Source organism: Apium graveolens, chromosome 7 (assembly GCF_009905375.1).
Source record: "Apium graveolens cultivar Ventura chromosome 7, ASM990537v1, whole genome shotgun sequence".
NCBI lineage: Eukaryota > Viridiplantae > Streptophyta > Magnoliopsida > Apiales > Apiaceae > Apium > Apium graveolens.
The window spans coordinates 267,960,781-267,983,400 of record NC_133653.1 but is presented as its reverse complement, the minus strand read 5'-3'; the positions used below and the strand labels follow the sequence as shown (position 1 = coordinate 267,983,400).

At 34.3% G+C, this 22,620-nt stretch overlaps 1 long non-coding RNA gene and 2 pseudogenes across 1 annotated transcript; 2 read left to right on the top strand and 1 right to left on the bottom strand.

The window, feature by feature from the left end:
• Window positions 1-1,384: 1,384 nt before the first annotated feature.
• Window positions 1,385-11,673, top strand: LOC141672886 (uncharacterized). The gene is made up of 4 exons (XR_012555725.1): window positions 1,385-1,608; window positions 1,682-1,763; window positions 1,847-1,950; window positions 11,336-11,673. It is a non-coding gene; the product is annotated as an uncharacterized LOC141672886 (long non-coding RNA).
• A 3,001-nt stretch (window positions 11,674-14,674) lies between these two features.
• Window positions 14,675-17,759, top strand: LOC141674921 (cold-regulated 413 inner membrane protein 1, chloroplastic-like; annotated as a pseudogene).
• Window positions 17,760-19,210: 1,451 nt separating this feature from the next.
• Window positions 19,211-21,071, bottom strand: LOC141674998 (beta-amyrin 6-beta-monooxygenase-like; annotated as a pseudogene).
• Window positions 21,072-22,620: the final 1,549 nt, after the last annotated feature.

Genomic DNA, 22,620 nt, shown 5'->3' with positions numbered 1-22,620 from the left:
AACTGAATTTTAGTTTGCTTTATACTTTTGATTGTGAATTAGTACGGATTTAAGGTATAACTAATATAAATTATGTATTGTGACTTGATTGCGAGGTTTAGAGTCTGTTTTAAGTTTGCGATTGCATAAGATTTTGGCAGGTTAAAATTTAAATTGGAAGCCGAAAATGGCTGGATACTGAAAAATTAGAATTTGGTTATTCTAGAAAAACGAACTTACGACGGTTGTTCTTCAAACATTCCGTCGTAATTTTTCTGGAAAAACAAACTTACGACGGTTGTTCTTCATATATTCCGTCGTAATGTATCAATTTTCATATTTAAAAATATTTTTTTTTGAATTTTCATTTCACGGCTTGTAGACCCCACCTTCTAAAATACGACATTTTTTTTGTCGTAACTTTCTAACTTACGACGAATTCTTCCGTCGTAAAATTATGTTTTATCTCATTAAAAGTGGGTCCCGTAAAGTAATATCCGACATTTTTTCCGTCGTAAGTATATAACTTACGACGTTATTATTCGTCGTATTATAGTATCTTACGACGATAAATTTCGTCGTAAGTTGATTTATTATTTTATTGAGTATGTGGGCCCCGCCTTCCTAACTTGCGACGTAATTTTAACTTGTGACGAAAAAACGAACTTACTACTCGACCAAAAATGATGATTTTTTTCCGTCGTAAATGGCTCAATTACGACGATTTCAGTTCAAAAAAACCGTCGTAAATGGCCAGATTTCTTGTAGTGTTTGTTGTAAAAAATGATGTCTAAAATAACTGTTAACATTAATTTTTAGTTAAAAAGCAATGTCTATAGGGGTGTATAACGTTTCTAGTTTTGAAACTGATGTACTTGACCCTGTATAACATCAGTTTTCACTACGCCATAGATGGCCTGATGCAATGGTTTTTGCAAAGCGTTGCAAGCATTTCGTTACAATAGCTAAGAAATTCTTATGCTATTGTAACAGTACTGATTTGGTGTTACAATAGCTATTAAGCTAGTGTTGCATGAGAGTTACGGTGTTGCACAATATGTAACAGCAGCACCTAGTGTTACAATAGATATTTTTTACTTTTTAAAAATATTAAAGTGAAAATATAATACTTTTTAATTTTAACCTATATATTCTGGTTTATTAATAATTTAATAATGTAATATATAATATATTATAAAGTATAAAGTTTATTTATATGTAAATACCAAGTTTAATTTTATAATTTTTTATTTAATAAATAATATTATGATAAAAATACTAATATAATAATTAAAATATAAAATATGATGATTAAAAAAATTACGAAGTGAATTATTGGGCGGTAGATTTCCCCCCAAATGAAAACACACTGATTAAATACACCATGCTCCTCTTCTCATCTCACTATATTCTCTCCCTCCCCCTCCTCCTCTTCTCGCTTATCCCAAACCCTATGCTTATCTCTTCTCGATTAACGGTGATGCCTCTATGCTTAAACGCACTCACAATCGTTGTATTGAGCATTTCGATCTTTTTTTCGCTTTATTTGATTTTGCAGATTTTTAGTGTTTTAAATTGGGTAATTGAAGATATTATTTGATTTTGTCATCGGATTTGTACAACTTATGGGTATGTATTGTTCATGTTTAATATGTATTGGGTAATTGAAGATATGTATTTGATTTTGTCATTGGATTTTTAGGGTTTATGTGATATCGGATCTGTATAATTCAAAGTATAAAGGACAAGACAAGCTTTCGGTGATTGTGTGGTTGGTAGCTCAGGTAAGCTATTAACACTAAATTTTATGCAACTTATAAGTTCTTCTGCATATGTATGCTAAATATAAATTCATATCTTATTTAAGTATGTCAAGGAGATCTCGCGGTAGGGTGGGAAACAAGGCTCTAATCCACAAACAAGGGACTTGATTTTACAGTTAGTGGAAAGGTATATTCACACCAACAAAGGGTATGTTAATTCTTGATTTTCTTGATCTTTTTTCAATTAAAAATATGTTCTTTATGTAATTTATGTTCTAAATCAATGTTCTAAATCAATGTGCAATAAAAATGTACTCGATCAACCTTAACGGGATATATAAAAATGTACTTGATCAGTTGATCAACATTAACGAGGTATAACCATGCTATAGAGTCTTTGACCCTTAGATTTGAAGCATTTTCTTTTAAGGTCTTATTTAAGTCCCCATGAGAGTAGATTTTCATATGTGAAAAATTAATTCGGGTGGATAGAAATTTTGTTGGGTTCCGAAGGCATAAAACGCAGCGGATAAACGTAAATAAAACAAAAATTCGAAACCCAAAAACAGGATCCATGTATAATTATGGGCAGATTATGGAGATAACGAATCATACCTTTCAAGAGATTAACTTTTACGAACTCAACGGAGATCCTAGCTATCACGCTTTGTGTCTACCTCTCGGAGAAACACCTCTATGGTATCCACACGAGCACCTTCAAGAACGTCTCACGAACTTGACTACGGAATGGATGTACTAGCCTCCTTCTTGACGATCTGAATTGCCTCTGCCTCTCTTTGCTGCTAGGGTTTTCTTAAAAAACGTTCAAGCCTCTTTAACCTCTCATTATCTATTTATAATGACTGATTAAAAAGGCCCATAATAGCAAAGCCCAACCCTAGTAGGTATTGGATTAAATAATAAAAACGAATTTCTATTATTTAATTAATAACTAAGTCATACTTAATTATTATGGGCAAAAACATTCCTTTTAATTCGAATTTATATTATCTCAATTAAGTCTTACTTAATTATAATAAAATTCAAATAATCATCAATTAATTTAAATCCATAATTTAAATTAACTATTCCATTAAGTGCTCTATTTGTGCGACCCTATAGGCTATTATTTAATTGGCAATAATTTTATTCTCTAATAAAATTATAAACAATGAGCGGTATCTAGTAATACATCATTGTTACCCAATTAAACAATAATTAAATCGTGATTAGATAAAACCTTTCGTGATTAATGTTTTTTCGTGTAATATAATCCCTTTAACCATACATATTATAGATTAAACTCGAGGCATGTATTTAGTCATCCTCTTCAACTTTTAATCTGGGTTTACTTGATGCATGAGTAGATTATTGAAACAAATCATTATTTGAGCATGGCCATGCTTTTATAATCTCACTCAATCAAGAGGCCAATAATATCTCTCCTAATTATAGGAGGGTTAAATCCTTTATCTATCATTCATATTTCTCATACGACTCATGATATACCCGATGTCCACTTTTATCATCACCCGATCAAAAGTAACTTTTAATGTAGTCAAAGTATATTAATCCTCGTATAGAAATATAATGATTTCAAGTCAAAGGATCGTTACACCATTATCACTGTGAGTCTTTCTTATGACTTTATTAAACATGAAGAATCTCACTGTGGGTCCGTCCAGTACCATGTACTCTCACATGTACCTATGTATTGACTTCAGTATCCCCATACTTATAACCAATGAGATGTGGTTATCTTGTCAAACAACATACTAGTCTATCTATGTATTATTATTGTCCTATATAATAATACTCGACTAGGGACCTTTAAGAATATGATATATTATATAATCTCAAGTTCAAGTCATGTACTTAAACTATACAATTTGTATCATGATTCTAAGGACATTTATTATGCTAACAAAATATCGCAGTAATTAAGGTCATAATAAATAAATTTATTGAATGATCAACTGACATAAAGATAAAAGAATAATGTATTGCCTCTAGGGCACCTACACTAACAATCTCCCACTTGCACTAGAGCCAATCACCCATATATCTAATACCCATGGAACTAGTGTGACCATCGTGCTTCTGCTGCGACAAGCCTTTGGTCAGTGGGTCTGCAATGTTATCATTTGTGTGCACTTTACATATGTGTATATCACCCCTTTCATTAATCTCTCGAATAAGGTGAAATCTCCTGAGTATATGTTTAGCCCGGGAGTGTGATCTAGGTTCTTTAGCCTGTGCAATGGCTCCATTATTATCGCAGTATAGATCAATGGGATCTGCGATCGATGGAACCACTCCCAAAATAGAAATGAACTTTCGAATCCAAACGGCCTCCTTAGCTGCTTCACAAGCTGCAATGTACTCAGCCTCCATTGTAGAATCAGCTACTGTTTCTTGCTTTGAACTCTTCCAGCTTACAGCACCTCCGTTTAGACAAAACACAAAACCAGACTGTGATACAGTATCATCTCTGTCTGTTTGGAAACTTGCATCGGTGTAACCTTTTACAACGAGTTTCTCTTCTCCTCCATACACCAAGAATGAATCTTTAGTTCTTTTCAGGTACTTAAGAATATTCTTAACTGCCGTCCAGTGACCTTCACCCGGATTAGACTGGTATCTGCTCGTCATGCTCAAAGCATACGAGACATCTGGGCGAGTACATACCATTGCATACATGATAGATCCAATTGCTGAAGCATATGGAACTTTATTCATGTGGTCCTTCTCATCCAATGATTTCGGACATTGGTCCTTAGAGATCGTTATCCCTTGAGACACAGGGACATATCCCCTTTTTGCATTTTGCATTCCAAAACGATGCAAAACCTTATCAATGTATGTGCTCTGACTTAGACCGATCATCCTTCTAGATCTTTCTCTATAGATCCTCATTCCTAGAATGTAGGATGCCTCTCCTAAGTCTTTAATGGAGAAATTGCTCCCTAACCACGTCTTAACAGCCTTTAGAGAAGGTATGTCATTCCCCATTAGTAGTATATCATCAACATATAGTACTATGAATGCCACATAGCTCCCATTAACCTTCTTGTAAACACACGGTTCATCTTCGTTTTGAACAAAGCCATACTCTATGACTATTTCATCAAAACGGATATTCCATCTCCTAGAGGATTGCTTCAATCCATAAATGGATCGACGCAATTTACATACCTTGCCAGCATTCCTTGGATCGACAAAACCCTCAGGTTGTGTCATGTACACATCCTCTTCAAGGCTTCCATTAAGGAAGGCTGTTTTGACATCCATTTGCCAGATTTCATAATCATGGAATGCTGCAATGGCAAGTAAAATCCTTATAGACTTGACCATAGCCACTGGTGAGAAAGTTTCATCATAGTCAATACCATGAATTTGTTTGAAACCTTTTGCAACCAGCCTAGCTTTATAGGTCTGAACATTTCCATCCATGCCCTTTTTCTTCTTAAAAACCCATTTGCACCCTATGGGTTTTACCCCTTCAGGTGGATCAACCAAAGTCCATACTTGGTTTTCGTACATGGAATCTATCTCGGATTTCATGGCTTCAAGCCATCTCTTAGAGTCTGGACTGTTCATAGCATCTTGGTATGTGAGAGGCTCATCTTCATCTATGAGCATCAAATCACCACACTGAGTCATGAGAAATCCATATCTCTCTGGCTCATGGCGAAATCTACCAGATCTACGAACAACCTGTGTTTGTTGAGCATTATCATTATTCTGCTCTTGTTCCACTTCAGGTTCAATGCTATTTTGCGGTTCTCGATCTTCATCGAGATCTATAGTTCTCCCACTGTTTCTTTTGGAAACAAAATCTCTTTCCATGAAGACAGCATCTCGAGCAATAAACACTTTCTGCTCAGAAGGACTATAAAAATAATACGCCTTTGTTTCATTAGGGTATCCTACAAAAATGCACTCTTCGGATTTAGGTCCAAGCTTGTCAGATTCTTGACGTTTCACAAATGCCTTACATCCCCAAACTTTCATAAAGTTCATGCCTGACCGTTTCTCTTTCCATATCTCATATGGAGTCTTTTGAACCTTCTTAGTAGGAACACGGTTAAGTGTGAAAGCCGCTGTTTCTAGAGCGTAACCCCAGAAACTAATTGGAAGATCTGCATGACTCATCATCGATCGCACCATGTCCAACAAGGTGCGATTTCTCCTCTCTGAAACTCCATTCCATTGAGGTGTTCCTGGCGGAGTGAGTTGCGATACAATACCACACTCTTTCAAATACTCTCTAAATTCGGTGCTTAAGTATTCACCCCCACGATCGGATCGTAAGATCTTAATACTTGCATCTCCGCCAATTTGCTTCTCTACTTCAACCTTGTATTCTTTAAATTTTTCAAAAGAATCGGATTTGTTCTTCATAAGATATACATATCCATATCTACTGAAATCATCAGTAAATGTTATGAAGTAGTAGTAGCCTCCTCTAGCCATTACACGCATTGGGCCACATACATCACTATGTATTAGCTCCAGACGTTTAGTGGCCCTTTGACCCTTACCAGTGAAAGGGGCTTTAGTCATCTTACCAAGCAAACAAGATTCGCATTCTTGGTATGATTCAAAATCAAACTTATCCAAGTATCCATCCTTATGTAATTTGGATATGCGTTTCTCATTTATGTGGCCTAGACGACAATGCCAGAGGTATGTTTGATTTGAGTCATTTATTTTAAGTCATTTATTTTCTATATTACAGACAGGGTTATCTAAATCAAGAACATATAAACCATTAAATAAACGCGCAACACCATAGGTTAAATCATTCAAAGCAAAAGAGCAACTGTTGTTCTTTATTGTAAACGAAAAACCTTTCTTGTCCAAACAAGAAACAGAAATAATGTTTCTGCGAATCGCAGGCACGTAAAAACAGTCTTCTAGTTCTAAAACAAGCCCAGAGGGCATAGATAAATAATAAGTCCCTACAGCTAAAGCAGCAACTTTTGCTCCATTGCCTACTCTTAGGTCCACTTCTCCCTTAGCCAGAGTTCTACTTCTCTGCAGGCCCTGCACATTTATATAAATGTGAGAAGCACATCCAGTATCAAATACCCAGGATGTAGAAATAGACAAATTGACTTCTATAACATAAATACCTGATCCAGAAATCTGAACTGCTTTCTTTTTCTTCAGATCCTCCAAGTAAATTGGACAGTTTCTCTTCCAGTGACCATCTTTCTTACAGTAGTGACATTCACCCTTGGCCACACCACCTTTAGGCTTTAAAGCCTGTTTGGGACCTGACTTTGGCTTGGTTGTAGAATCAGATCCAATCTTCTTCTTACCCTTCCATTTTCCCTTCCCTTTGGCCTTACCTTTATTTCCCACCATCAGTATGGGAGCAGGTTCAGCTGTCTTCATGTTGGTCTCATATGTTCTCAACATATGCAACAATTCAGTAGGTGTTTTGTCAAATTCATTCATATTGTAGTTCACAACAAACTGAGTGAATTTGTTGTTCAAAGAATTCATGATTAGGTCAATACCAGTTTCCGGACCAATCGGGAAACCCAAAGTTTCAAGGTACTCAATGTAACCAATCATCTTCAGAACATGTGGGCCAACTGGTTCACTCGCCCCTTGTTTGCAATTAAAAAGTGACTTACTCGTGTTGAACCTTTCTTGACGAGTTTGGCTTGCAAACATGCTTTGCAAGTGCTCATTGATAGTATATGCATCCATATGCACATGTTGTCTTTGAAGCTCAGCACTCATAGTTGCCAACATAAGACATGCAACATCATTTGCATCATTCTCATCCTTTGTGCGTGCTGCTCGTTCATCAGCAGTAGCACCCTCAGGAAGGGGGCCTGGAGGAGGAATATCAATGACATGAAGCTTGCGCTCCTGCCTGAGGACAATCCTCAAATTCCTCTGCCAGTCTAGGAAGTTGTTTCCTCCTGTCAGCTTGTCCTTCTCAAGGACTGAACGTACGGATAGTGTGTTTGTGTTGTTTGCCATTACTCAGTATCTACAATAATAAAAGCGCAAAATAAACATTAGATTGTCTGAGTTAAAATTTTATGTTCATATGATTATGATATATTCGTAATATATCTCCCACTATTTTTTTATCAAATTAATAGCCCTAACTATTAATTCGGAAAGTATATCCCATAAATCTTTCTAGTGAGCCAAGATCCATATTTCGTCATGTTCTAAGTCAACCACTGGTATCCTTAAAACATGATTATTTAGGTAGACAACAGTTGTCAATTATATCATATATAATTCTTGGATAATTTGGTGAACAACAATTGATCTTATCTATCTAATAGATTTTTAACCAAACTCTATGCTTCTAAGTTCATAATAGTTGAATATAACCGTTTATATTCACCTTATTATGATGACTCAGTTAAGTTAGACCCAATGATACAACGTCCGAATATAACCGTTTATATTCGTCGCATTTCACCATGATAGATAGGAGTCCCCTGCCACTGACAGCCCTTCCCCTTATCGATCTAGGATTTAATGAGTGTTCATTCATTGGAAAGCATCTGATTAAAACTTAATATTTTTACTTAGGGATTTTAATTTAGAACGATCATGATCCCATCATAAAGAGATTCCCAATTTTTCCTTGAATAAAATACTTCAAATCAATACTCGTCAATGGTTTGATTTCCAGGTAGTGGAGGAGTCACATCGGTCTCGCTTAAAACCCACAGCCTTACAAGTTCTATGAACCCGTTGTTGACAAAATCGCCCCATGTCAGAAATAAAGAAAATTCGTATTTTATTCCGTATTTCATAAACACGAGAATCTCATGATCGTTTGTTAATTTTAAATCTTGAGTCGTTACAGATTTTATCTTGTTTAAAGGCATGGCATGGGTGATGTATCTAATACATACATACATCATTAATCTAATTAAAACATGCATTTTTCTACTCTACACATACTATTTATACATCATATGAAAAGTACGTAAAGTAAACGTGCAATAGTTATGGCCCAATCCTATGTGATCTTTTCAGGCTAATGAAAAGATCAAGGTCAATCTATGGTGTAAAAATAACTATTACATATGTCTTCTCTATTGCTTCCATTGTCTCCTTGGCCTCCATAGGATGCCTCCTCTTTCCCTTGTCCTTCTAGGATGTTACATTAAGAATTATACTAATGAACTTACAAAAGAACTCGAGTTACATTCGAGATAAAACAACTACAAATAGAAAACGACATGCAAGTCGTATTTATTACAAACCAAAAGAATAAACCATTACAACTAAGGTCTTAAGGCCATAACTATGCACCATGCTCAGTAACCATTAAAGAACATGATAGATCATATAAAGATGACATACTATTTATCACTTATCATGATCCAATCAAGAATAATAAATAAGTAAAGCATATGTCATAAGCACAAATTAAAAACGAAACCCTAACCACGCGGTTCGACCTCCGCGGTGAGGTCGCTGGGGGGGTTCGGGGGGGCAGCGAGCCCCCCGATGGCGGAAATTTTTGCAAAATCAAGTATCAGAATACTAGAAAAACATGTATCAGAATACTATTCCAGAAGCATGTATCAGTATACACACGATCCATATCCCAGTTACCAAAAACGTGTATCAGTATACATATTTTAAGAGATCGCATACATATGAGTTATGGCAGATCTTAAACATACTAGTATCATCATATAGATCATTAACAGATTCATCATATCATTCATATAACATAACTGTTATCATGGCAGACTCATATAACATAACTGTTATCATGGCAGACTCATCACACATGCATACTTGTAAAAATACAGTAAACACGTAACCAAATCAGCCCCTTATACACGTAGCTCTGATGCCATTGTTGGGTTCCGAAGGCATAAAACGCAGCGGATAAACGTAAATAAAACAAAAATTCGAAACCCAAAAACAGGATCCATGTATAATTATGGGCAGATTATGGAGATAACGAATCATACCTTTCAAGAGATTAACTTTTACGAACTCAACGGAGATCCTAGCTATCACGCTTTGTGTCTACCTCTCGGAGAAACACCTCTATGGTATCCACACGAGCACCTTCAAGAACGTCTCACGAACTTGACTACGGAATGGATGTACTAGCCTCCTTCTTGACGATCTGAATTGCCTCTGCCTCTCTTTGCTGCTAGGGTTTTCTTAAAAAACGTTCAAGCCTCTTTAACCTCTCATTATCTATTTATAATGACTGATTAAAAAGGCCCATAATAGCAAAGCCCAACCCTAGTAGGTATTGGATTAAATAATAAAAACGAATTTCTATTATTTAATTAATAACTAAGTCATACTTAATTATTATGGGCAAAAACATTCCTTTTAATTCGAATTTATATTATCTCAATTAAGTCTTACTTAATTATAATAAAATTCAAATAATCATCAATTAATTTAAATCCATAATTTAAATTAACTATTCCATTAAGTGCTCTATTTGTGCGACCCTATAGGCTATTATTTAATTGGCAATAATTTTATTCTCTAATAAAATTATAAACAATGAGCGGTATCTAGTAATACATCATTGTTACCCAATTAAACAATAATTAAATCGTGATTAGATAAAACCTTTCGTGATTAATGTTTTTTCGTGTAATATAATCCCTTTAACCATACATATTATAGATTAAACTCGAGGCATGTATTTAGTCATCCTCTTCAACTTTTAATCTGGGTTTACTTGATGCATGAGTAGATTATTGAAACAAATCATTATTTGAGCATGGCCATGCTTTTATAATCTCACTCAATCAAGAGGCCAATAATATCTCTCCTAATTATAGGAGGGTTAAATCCTTTATCTATCATTCATATTTCTCATACGACTCATGATATACCCGATGTCCACTTTTATCATCACCCGATCAAAAGTAACTTTTAATGTAGTCAAAGTATATTAATCCTCGTATAGAAATATAATGATTTCAAGTCAAAGGATCGTTACACCATTATCACTGTGAGTCTTTCTTATGACTTTATTAAACATGAAGAATCTCACTGTGGGTCTGTCCAGTACCATGTACTCTCACATGTACCTATGTATTGACTTCAGTATCCCCATACTTATAACCAATGAGATGTGGTTATCTTGTCAAACAACATACTAGTCTATCTATGTATTATTATTGTCCTATATAATAATACTCGACTAGGGACCTTTAAGAATATGATATATTATATAATCTCAAGTTCAAGTCATGTACTTAAACTATACAATTTGTATCATGATTCTAAGGACATTTATTATGCTAACAAAATATCGCAGTAATTAAGGTCATAATAAATAAATTTATTGAATGATCAACTGACATAAAGATAAAAGAATAATGTATTGCCTCTAGGGCACCTACACTAACAAATTTGTTATTTTCTGAACGGATGAATTTTTCAATAACTAGTCTTATAATTATTTGCATACAGTTTGTGGTAAATTAGTGGATTTCGATCTTAAGAATTTGGTTTCAGGATGTAATTTTGTGTTTTAGTTTTTAATATTTCATGAATTGTGTTTATCAATATGGACTCACTCTCACACTAGCTTATGTTTTATTATCTAGGGTGCATACATTGGTGTGTGCTCAGCCCAGCATGTACCAAGTTACAAGAACAACATTGACAAGTTTAAGGCCAAAGGAGTTGATTATGTGATATGTGTATCTATCAATGATCCTTATGTTTGGACTTTATGTCTAGTCACTAGAGCACTTTTGCATGTTATAAGGGAGTAGATTACATAGCTTGCAATGAATTGAGGAATAACTAGGTGCGGTATTTTAAATAACCTAATAAAGGTATATGATTTTGATGCTGTCAAAACAGCAATCTGACTTGTTGGTTACTTGTATTGGTGTAATAAATCTCTACGTTTATGATAGACAGGCATGCGATGCTCAAACTTTAATTGTTTAATAATAATTGTTTAATAAATTTTATCAGAGCATGTATATTAAATTTTTTAATAATAATTGTTGTATTTTTCTATTCAAAAATTACAAAATCTAATGTTGGTTAATTTGGCCCTGGGCCCGCATGTGGGACCCACATTCACCCACTTTCACAAAATAATCCAACCTAATGTAACATCAATAAAACGTTACAACTGGCAATGCAGTATTACAACAGGGGCCTATTGTAATACTTTTAGTCCTGTTAAAATAGGTAGTCAAAGTGTTACAATAGGGGGCCTGATTTAATGCTCGCAAGTGCAACGCCTCTTACTGTTACAATAGGTCTATTGTAATGCTTTTCTGGCCTATTGTAACAGTAAAACGGCATTACATCAGGCCATCTATGGCGTAGTGTTTTGACTGATGTATAAACATACTTAATCACCTGTAACATAGACATCGCCTTTCACATCGGTTAGTAGCTGATATGCTAACTTCTTATTACATCACTTTATTTTCCAATATGTATGATACTAATACAAATTACAGTTCTATTTCTAAAATCGATGTCTTTGCCCAGTTTTAACATCAGTTTTATTAAAACTTTGTGATGTGTAATATTTCAGTAAAGCTAGCCCAAAAATTTACCAAAATCCCAAATTTTCAAAATTAACATTGCAAAATAGCTAGCCATATCAAACAAAGATTTACCAAAGACAATGCACCATATATAAACGCAAACTAATGATAAAATATATACCATAAATCTTATATTTCCTTGATTACAACCACCGTACCAAAGTTCATAAGCTAGATAGATAAAAAATTATCCAACTACTTATATATACCAAAGTTCATACTATAAACCAACTCCATCCATCCACATTCATTATAACCCTGCCAACAAGTCAAAACCCAAGAAAACAATACATCAGGGCCTTAATATCATGTTCACAGTACACATGACAAAATATATAGTAAAACAAATAGGTCCACAGCTGCTAGTCGACGATTACACAAATCCTTGGATATGATCAAGAGTCTCAAAGCGGATGACATCAAGCTCCTCTGTTGTGTAGCTCTTCCGAGACTCAGGACTCCACTGTGAATATTACAAAAATTCTAAACAAAATCACAAATTTATCGAAAGCGGTATGAAGTTAGACAATCATTATATTGCACAAATTTAAGAAAGTACACACCTTGCTTATGAATTTATATTCCTTGTCTTCAATTATCTCTTTCATATAACGCATTACAACATAACCACATTCATGCCCACCGGGTTGTTTAGGGCATCATTAATTTATTAATAATGGTTAATTACAAATGTGTAACCAAATTAAAGTAAACAATAAAATACCAAATTTACTGTACTTACAACAAGATTTTTAACTTTAGGATTTTTGTTTACATGTCTGGTCTGAGCATTATAAGAATTGACAGCTCTGTTCAAGAGAAATAACATGTGTATGAAACCCGAAAAACCAAATATATATATATATATATAATCAGTTTGCAATTTTCATATACCTTACTAATGCATTTTCGAGTTTTAGAAACTTGTTCGGATGACTCAATGGATTGAGATAAATTTCTGATTCTCAAATCAATGTCAAAATCCAATGATAGCTATTTTATTATAAATTAAGCAAAGTTAGATTTAAAACAAATTATAAACACAACTACCACAAACATTAGTCTCGTCTATAAAAAATTGACTTACTTTTTATTATGAGGAATGAATAAGATTGCAGAAGGTGCATCAATCAGCCTTCTAACAACATAATCCTCAAACTCTTGATTCAGTTTGTATGTTGCTCCAGGATCAGAAAATGCAAACATTTGTGTATTCTACGCTTGAACCACGGTAGTATACAAATACCTACAATTTAAATATAAATATTTTATAAATATTCTTATGCAAATATGTGAAATGTGACACAAATTTAATTTTGAAAACTAGGGGAAAAAACTTACTCCATATAATTTGCTATAACAGCCTAACCAATCATTACAAACTCCAACAAAGCAATCAAATTCTCATACAACAAAAATATGGTTTTTACCATTCCGAACACAGCAGCATTGCATGGAATCTGTATGGAATCTTTTTTTTCTTTCATAAAGGTTGCTGCATGTTTATATAACACCGTAAAGCGATGCGACACATTTTTATTGAGCTTCACATTATGCCACATTTCATACATTCTCTGAAGTTCTTTTTTTACGTCCTTTGGTGACTCAAATTCAATTTTCTTTTTCTGCAAAAAAATAAGAAAAAAACATGGATATAAATACCATTCCTTCTATGCAATTATGAATAATAAAAATATGGTTAAATACTTTAGCTATTGTGGGGGTGAAGGTGATCAAGTCCCGAGGCCACGCTAACTAAAATCCAACCGTTTGGCGGACCGTCTCTATTTTACCAACTATGGGCACCGGAACAGAAGCATCTCCCTATATGAGTACTCCATCCACCGAGATGCGAACATGTCCCATTTGCAGAGGGCCTCCGTATAACGACTTTAATGTGTCTCCTTGAGGTACAGCCCTACCAAAAGCCACCTTATTCTCAATTATACCAACTGAAAGCTCACATTTTCTTGGACCCTACATATAAAAGCAAACGTGAGTCAAATTGTAAGTTTTTCTTCACAAACATATCCAATTCAATTTTATTTTATAAATATGTGTACACAATTATTTTACCTTATTTCAAGCAGAAAAGGGGGGCGTACAAGATCAAAAGCAATACAACATTCAAAATCCTCATTGTTGACCATGAATTCATCAAGTTGTTCAACTCCGCAACTTGCTTTTTCAGATGGATTTGGTGAATAAAAATTGGTTGCACGTATCGTGGCTTTCAGCTGATCAATCTGTGACGCAAAATCAGCCTTTGTTTTTTGAAACTCTTCCTTCATTTTTTCAAGCTCTTCCTTAGTCGCTCGATCATTAGCCACCAATTCAGATTAGAAAAATCACATCATCTTCTATTTTGGCATGTTGAAGAATCTTGATGGACTTATAATGCTTCCAACTCATCTAACCTTGCCTGAGTGCTCAGGTGTTTACAATGCAGTAGTTAGCACATCTTTCTCTCCCTCACAAAATCTAGACTCTCCTGCAAATTCAAACCGTAGTTTGAAAAACCTAAGTGGAATTGATTTTCGATTATTCAATCCAAGTTGTAATTTTTCTACAATTGGCTTGATTTTCACATGTATGAAGCAATCAGGCATGGAAAATACTGGGTACCGCTATCGATTTTGAATTATTGCTTTGAATTTGTGTTACTGTAATTAAGTTCGTATTTATTTAAGTATCTTTTTGTGTGTTTTGATTGTAGACCATGTACAAGGGAAGGAAGAAGAAGAGTATGGAGTATTCTGTGTATATATAGGCCATGGGGTAAAGAAGTCTTGGAAATGAAATTAGATTTGGAGTCCAAAGGAGAGCTGGACCTTCTTGTTTGCACCTTATGATGGAAAGTAGCTTTGGTTTATTTTGGCTGCACATAACATTCATCAATAAAGTTTTAATTTCAAAACCCAGTAGGTCACCTGTCCAGAACATGTAAAGGTAGATGCTTTCTCTTTAGGTGATCTCTCTCTCTCGGTAATTTCTCTCTCTCTCTCTCGGTAATTTCTCTCTCTCTCTCCCTAGGTGATTTCTCCCTCTCACTCTCTCTCGCTCCCTCACTCCCTCTCTCTCTCTCAGGTCAGTAAGTAGACTTCTGCTCAACAATATAATTAAACACAACTCGTATTTCTTTTGATAGTTAAACGCACTCACATAACACTCTCGTATTTTTTTAGTTGTTTATATATGTTCATGTTTTTATACAGTATTATCAGGAGGAGAATTGATTCATATCATGCTGTAGCGCAAAGGAGGATTTAGCAGTATTGTTTATTCTTATGCGCCTTTTTCGTCTCTTAATCTTCAATGGATCAACATCATCTCGTCCGCGTATTAATCTTGATCTTTAGTTAGTACAAGTCATTAGTCTTTTTGCGCTTATTCCAATTTACATTGTTGTAAAAATACTATTTAAGTTCATGTTTAAAGCAAAAGTTTAATTAGGTTATTTACTAATTGTGTAGATTGTTTAACTCATTGTTTATTCTTTGCATTGAAATCCTGATTTGTAAGGTCATTTAGCAGAATTAATGTATGATGCTATTGTGTATCGTAGAGAACTTAATAATGTGTTCTAATGAGTATCTATTTCTCATCATAGGATCTTAATACTTGCAAGTGGAACTTCGATACAGAAACCTTTTCTTGTTCCGATATTTGCTCTACAAGCACCTGCGAGCATCATCTCATGGATCAAGTACCTCTTTGCCTTTTTTGTGAACATACTTGTATTGGAAATGGAAATTTATATATGATCTCCTTGATCTCCATTACAATGATCAATATCGCTCAACGACCTGCTTTTGTAGACTTACTAAACTGTAATTTGCAGGGGAGAGTATGGAGTTTGGACTGCATTTTTTGCTCTTCCTATTAGTCTCTTCTTCCATATCCCAGGTACACACAATGTATCTCCCGAATTAGCCAAATTGTATGTCTAAAAAATACTTGCACAAGTAACTTCTAATTTGTAGAATTTTTATATATCATAATTGATGTTGTCTAAGTCTTGGTTCCCGGTGGAGCGTACGATATGAAATTAAGGCTCAGCAGCATTCACAAAAAGACTAGGATCAAGAACACGACATAGTCAGGTCACTGTGGTCTTTTGTATATGTTTATGCCTGGACTCGTTTGTAGCTGTACTTTTGATGCTTGTGATTACCATTACTGGATCCTCCTGCATTTGTACCCTTTTTCTGAATTATTTTCACTTCTTTGAGTCTTCTTTCTGGTGCTATCTGCATCATTTCATACATATGTTGTTTCTAATAACCAAATTCTAAACCATGGAATCAATTGTGCCATACCCTTTCACGCCTTACACTTTCTCATACTCCAGTAAAATGAACTCCTTTGGTGTTGTATCAGTCTAAGATCTTACTATAATTCAACCGAGCATAAGTTGATCGCCAACAAAAACTCGAATAAGCATAGAATTATTAGTATCTCTCTCATCCAGTTTCTGCAGCAGATTATAACATGGCTCATGCTCGTTAACCTACCGCAAGGGAAAAGTGCTTAAAGTTATCATTAAATAACATGCACCTTGCCTTTTTTGCAATGCCTTTTTGCTGTGGTGTTGATCAAATATTGCAATTCAACTAGTTTCTAATGTTCAAAGGAGAAATAAATGGACATTAATAGTGTATATTATGGTTTAAAAGTACTAGCCTGCTGTACTAGCAGGAGTATAAGTGTTTTAAGAAACCAAATGGATATGAAAGGTCAATCCTTTATGAGGCTTCTATTAGTTTTGATGTAATGCATCAATATATTACTTGGTGCATTTGAAGTACAGGAAGCACAACTGGACTACATGTTGTTTACTTGTATCTTTGCAGTTTTATGTCTTTAATTTTTAAACTATTACTGCATTCTTGAGCTCTTACCCAGTATCTTTTCTGCTCTAGGTGAACTGGAGTTGCCATTTAATGCTTTACTGATAGTCTTAGTGGCTCCTTATCAAATATTGAACCTAAGGTAATCACAACAAACTTCCAAATAATTGCATCATTCTTTACCTCTGAAGCCTAGCATGTATCTAACAGTATCTTACGACAGGGAAAACCTAGAAGGTATTATCCTTTCTTTGACCATTGCTGGATACTTGGCTTTCCAGATTTTTCACGAGCAGGCAGCTTACGGAAAGCATTTGATCAAGGCTTGTTCTTGCAAAAAGCCATAGTTTGAACAAACAACTACTTGTGTATAAAGTTTCTCGTTTAAAACTGAAATAATATATCAAACCAGAATGTGATAATTACTTGTGTATAATTGTCTAAAGTGCTAATTTGTTTAGTCGTGGTTGCATGGTTTATCATGTTTCAGGTCTGGAGAGAATGTTATTAAGTCGTTTGAGGCCGAAGAGGAGCATGCAAAAACACATCCTGATCTGCTACGATTTCCAATGCCTATTAGTGACTCTTTAGTTGCAAATCTGTAACACAAATAATAGACCAAAAATTAATGTATATTTATTTTATATATATTTCTAATGAATATTATGAAACTTCTGTATATGAGCTAATCTTACTGGTTTTACATATCTTGCAGAGTTCCGCTTTGCATCTATACTCTTGGACACAAATCATTGGACTTGAAGTATTATTGTCAAAAGACCTCCTATACATATTCTATTTATAAATAAATCATTGGCTTTATTTATAAATAGAATAGGTATAGAACCATTGCTATGTTTGACAGACAATTGTTTAGTAAAATAAAAATACCTATTGTGCTAAGTTATACTAGACAACAGTTGGTACATAAGTAAACCATTGTTCTAGGCTATATTAGACAATATTTGGCACAAAAGTAAACCATTGTGCTAAAGATATTCGACAATGATATTTTAAAAGGCATAGACTTGTATGAACCAAACTTATACAACTGATTAAAGGAACTTAAACATTGTGCCTTAATGATTTGCACAATAGATCAAATTATTAACACCATTGTATGTACAAATCCTAACAACACTCTGGGATCACTACATACCATTACTAGATTAGCTTCTAACAATATTTTGGTCATTACAAAAGCTGTTGTGAGCATAGCTAAAACACAATACCCAAAAACAAAAAACTGTTGCCTAAAGTATCTCATACATTTGTTTTCTTAATAAAAACTATTGTGTAACTAGATGAAATAAATACATAAACTGTTGTAGGAGTCAATTCACATAACACTATTTTTAACTATTGTGCCTCTAAATTGTTACAACCGCTAGAAAACTGTTGTTTGTAGAATATTAGAAAGGGTCATATGCGTTGTGTGAATAAAATGAGACAAAGGCTTTATATTCAGTTTTGTGATGTATTTGTTACAATGGTGCGTAACCATTGTATGAGTGCCAAACACACCGCCCCCGGATAGACAACGAAAAATTCATCTTTTAGGCAACGGTGTAAAACCATTGTCTGATTCAATATTTCTTGTAGTGGCATATGATTGCTAATAGTACCAACGAAATATTCTGTTACAAAGTCGATTTTATTATTGTTATTTTAAAAAACAAGAACTCTGTTGTTATTCTGTTGTTAAATTTACCAACAGAATTAAAATTCTGCGAGGAAACTACTTCCCAACGACGTTTCCTCCGACCGACTGTTTCGGTGGTCATTCCGTTGGCACACTGTTTTACCAACGGATATCCTTAGCATGCCAACGAAAACTTCTGTTGTCAAAACTGAATTTTTTTGTAGTGTTACAATCTGTTAGTATGAGAAGTGAATACTACAACTTGTTCTTATAACAAACTCCTAACTAACTAACGCTGATGTGGCATTACCTTTGCTGCTTATGTGTGTGTGTTGTATTCACTGCTGAGCTCATTGCTGAGCTAGGCTGAGAATCATAGTATATTCCAACATTATGTATTATGTTTCTGCTAAGTAACGGGTAATCAGCTAGTCTTTATAATCATATACATAAAATTTCGATAATCATTGCAATATGTTTTATTGGATCATACTAATGAAGCAAGCTACATTGTATGGCGAATTACGCGAAGCGGAAGACCTTCCTTTGGTACCGGAAAAGACTGGAACACTATCTTCTCTTGGGGATTGACTATCTCCAACTTAAATTTGGTAACAATGTTATATATCAACACCAGAATTTCAAGTCTTGCGTACTCTCTTCCGGGACACATTTTAGGACCTCCACCAAAAGGTACATAAGTATACGGTGCAGGTCCGTTTCCTTCGTATCTCGATGGATCAAATGTTTCTGGATCCGGAAAGTATTTTGGATCCTTGTGTGTTGTAAGCACTGTCCAAGATGCCTTCAGAAAAATGTAAATACATGAACAACATATCTCGGATAATATCGAGTACTAGTTGATTGAATTAAAGTGCACTTAGGTACCTTCCATCCTTTTGGGATGGTGAAACCAGCAAACGAAAAATCGGTGTCTGTCTCTCTTAGGCCACCATGGCTAGGTGGTGTGAGCCTGAGAGATTCACAGACAACATTCCACGTGTATCGCATCTTCTGAATATCTTCCCATTTTAACAACTCCCCCTCCCCCTTTGATTTTGATATCTCCATCAGTTCTGTATTGTTAACTTATCTCCATTAAACAAATTTTCTCGCATTTTCAAATAATGTATGAATGCATGATTGTTAAAGAGGTCATATGAGTTAATAAAATTACGAATGATACCTTTGTAGACTTCATTGTAAATATGTGGAAGCTCGGCGAGATACTTGAGCACAAACGTAACAGAACTGCTGGTGGGCTCGTAGCTAGCAACAATTAACCCTACAATGTTGTTGCATATCTCCTTTTCGCACATAAAATTCCCATTTTTGTCAGTCATCAGCTCAATTCGAGACAGAGAATCAGTAGAAGATGATGATGTTTCTTTTCTATCCATCATCTTTCCTTCTCCTTTCGGAAATGATCGTCACAAGATCCTCTCGGACCAGTCTCCCAGCCTTAATACCTAGGTTATAAGTTGTGCCAGGCAGATTAATCGGAACAGAAAACAGTCCATGAGCAACAAGTGTAAAGTGTTTGAATAGCCTTGTGACATGCTCCACATCAACTACATTTACAAATAATCTGATCGCCAATTCGAATGTGTACTTCTTTGACAACGGATGCACCAGTACTAGTTCATTACCTTCCCATTCCGACTTCACTTGCTCTCGTGCAACGACATCCATCACGGGAATGTACTGTTTTAGAGCCTCTGGTTTTAAAACTTCATGCATGTAACCATGCATAGCTGCTGAAACCTCGTTTATAGGAGTGTCTGCGAACTCGGGGTCCTGAAATAACTTTCTGAGAGAATGTGGCAACCAGGAATTGATCACTTTGGAGAAGACAAATTTGTTCCCTTGCGCTCCACAGAACACAGCCACTTTCTGTCCAAAAAGACTAGTCTGGAACACATCTTCTGAGTACTTTTTTCTTCGTTTGCTGATAAATTTTTCGGGACCGGAGAACAAAAACTCGATGGTCTCCCCGATTACTGGCCATCCACTTGATCCTGGTGGTAATTTTATGTCTGAGACTCCACTCTTTGGTTTTCGCCACACGAACACAAGTGAAATTGAAAAAATTAATAATGGGAGTAAATATGTAAATAAAATTGTAACGAGGGTTTGCATAGCTCTATGTGTTTGTTGCAAACTCTAGATTTCTATGTTAGATCATATATCTGGAGTCATGTACATATAGAGGTAGCAATATGAACTACACAAAATAAGCAAGTACAACAATATCAACACTCAGAATTGGATCCTAAAATGGTTCTCAAATTTAAAATGTCATAATAGAATTATATAAGATTATACTTCACGTATTCATGACAATTTTATACTTCTCCCTTTAACTCTACACCAATAACTTATGTAAGTTAGGTCATGCTATTGGATAAGTCGGGCTGTTGAATGAATCGAAAAATAATAAAAACAGGGTATAATTTGACTTTTTACGGTCAAATTGACTTTGACTGGAAATTTCACATGGTACATTATCAAAATATTTATAAAAATTATAATATTAGAAAGTATGTTCAATCTACTTTAATATATATTTTTCAGTTTTTCAAAATAATAAAATAATGAGTTTATATTTATGATCAAAATTGAGTCTATTTGACCATCAAAAGTCAAACAAGACAGATAAATTGGGACGGAGGAGTATTATTTTTAAAAAAATCAATGTCAAGTACAGTGACAATTATGCTCTTAATAAATTTATAGTTAAAGACGAAAACTTAACGAAAATTAACAAGAGTCGTACTTTTAAAAAGCAAAGCAGAAACTAAATATGATAACATTTTTGAGAATCTAGAAATTTGATTATTTTTCAACAATTATTGTATGATTACAATCACGGTTATGATATTTATCCTAAAAATAATATATTTATCCTAAAAATAATAGATGTGTTCTCAAATTATGGATTTCTAATCATTAACCCCCAAGAACCCGTTCCACAGTTATGATATTTATCCTAAAAATAATACTTGTGTTCTCGCATTATAGATTTCTAATCATTAACCCCCAAGAACCCGTTTTAAACTGTTGAACGGATTCTTGGCCAGGAAGCATAAAATTAACATTTTCAGTTCAACAATATTGAATAAAATTATTTGTTGTAACATGCCACCGATAGGTCTTTGTTGAAGTGAGCTACTCCCTATATTCTATTGAATTCTATATATTATTTTTTGACACTTTTTTTAATACTCGTTTAAATCATAACTCTATAATATTTTTTTTTAAAAATTCTGAATAAAAATTTTAGATTTAAACTTTTATTCCAAAAAAAAATTGAAAAAAATATTATGAAACTATATTTTATAAAAGACTCGAAATACATGCAAATAGTAAACGTATACTACCCAGAGGTACCGAGGAAGTAACTACTAACTAATAAATTAGATCAGTTAAACTGGGTGGCTAAATGAAGAAGATAATTAAGAGGATCAGTTACGTACTACTTTTGTACAAATACAACAACATGACTTTCTGAGATTTAATGATCTGCCGGTACTTTTATGAACTATGCGTACATATTGAACATATGCTATCGTATTCGCGGGTGATGGACAAGAATAACCTTCTTTTAAACAATATAATCTTGTAACGTATTATATATATAATTATAAGTCATATATGTAAAAAAGGAATAAAAGCTGTATATTTACAGCTCTAGCAAGATTTAAAAAATGGTGAAACTAAAAGTTCGTAAAACCGAAAAGAGGTGAAACCAAAGTATCCCTTAAAAATAATTTCCTTATTAATTAATAATAACACTGTTTAAAGGATTCCATTTTATTATTTTA